Raw genomic sequence first — 911 nt, 5'->3', positions numbered from 1 at the left:
CAAGGAATACAAACAAACAGTAATAATACAGGCTTTAAAGTCTACTTAACGGTTTATAATGCCGGCTCACGACCATAAGAGGCTGAAACCAAATCAAATCACTTAAATGTAATAAGAATAAATGTTAAAAACACTGATTACAATTTATTGTGTTTTAGGGTGTTGAAAAGGAAATTATTTAACACATTTCCAATACAATCTATGAGACTGAGGAATAAAATACCAAGTCAACAAGTTCTGAACAACATCAGACAATTAAAACACAGCAAAATATATAAAAAAAAAACAATTACGCAAATAACAGAAAAATTAAGCAATGAAAATAATTTTTCAACAAAGAAATTTGAACCTTATCAAGTAAACGGCACAGAGGGATATTTACCCTACATGATGTACACTAGCATTAAATTGATATTGGAATTAATTTAAAAAAAAAAGATTGAAATTAGACCTAATCAGAAAAAAAACCTGTGAGGTTAAAAAAGTATTTTTCAAAAACTGCTAGTGAAATTTTACTTCTGTTTTACTGTCGTATAGAAAGAAGTTGAACATTTCTGAGCCTGTGTCTGAGTCATTAATGTCCACTAGATGGACCCCTACACCACTCTTCTCACCCAAACGGGAGCACTGCTCCCATGATGCCGAGACTCCTCTCTGGTGCATTGCTAACAGCGGGTCAAATCTTCTGTAATCAAACCGGAAAATCTACTGATATGATTTTGCAGATGATATGAGGTGAAAAAGGAAGTTGAGCAGAGACACTTCTTTGCTCTCGGTAGAGATGAGACCCACGTGGGTCAGTTTCCCTTTTACGTAATCACCACAGCCCGGTAGGTGGCATCCTATCCAAGCAAATGTAATCAGATTAAATGAACCCAAATTTGGATGTACCTCTCCCCGTTGCCAGAAAT

The sequence above is a fragment of the Brachyistius frenatus genome, unplaced genomic scaffold (genome assembly GCF_029030835.1).
Source record: "Brachyistius frenatus isolate BFR_SWC_R1_liver_20210118 unplaced genomic scaffold, ASM2903083v1 Contig_43, whole genome shotgun sequence".
Lineage (NCBI taxonomy): Eukaryota > Metazoa > Chordata > Actinopteri > Embiotocidae > Brachyistius > Brachyistius frenatus.
Note: the sequence above shows the minus strand (reverse complement) of the source record.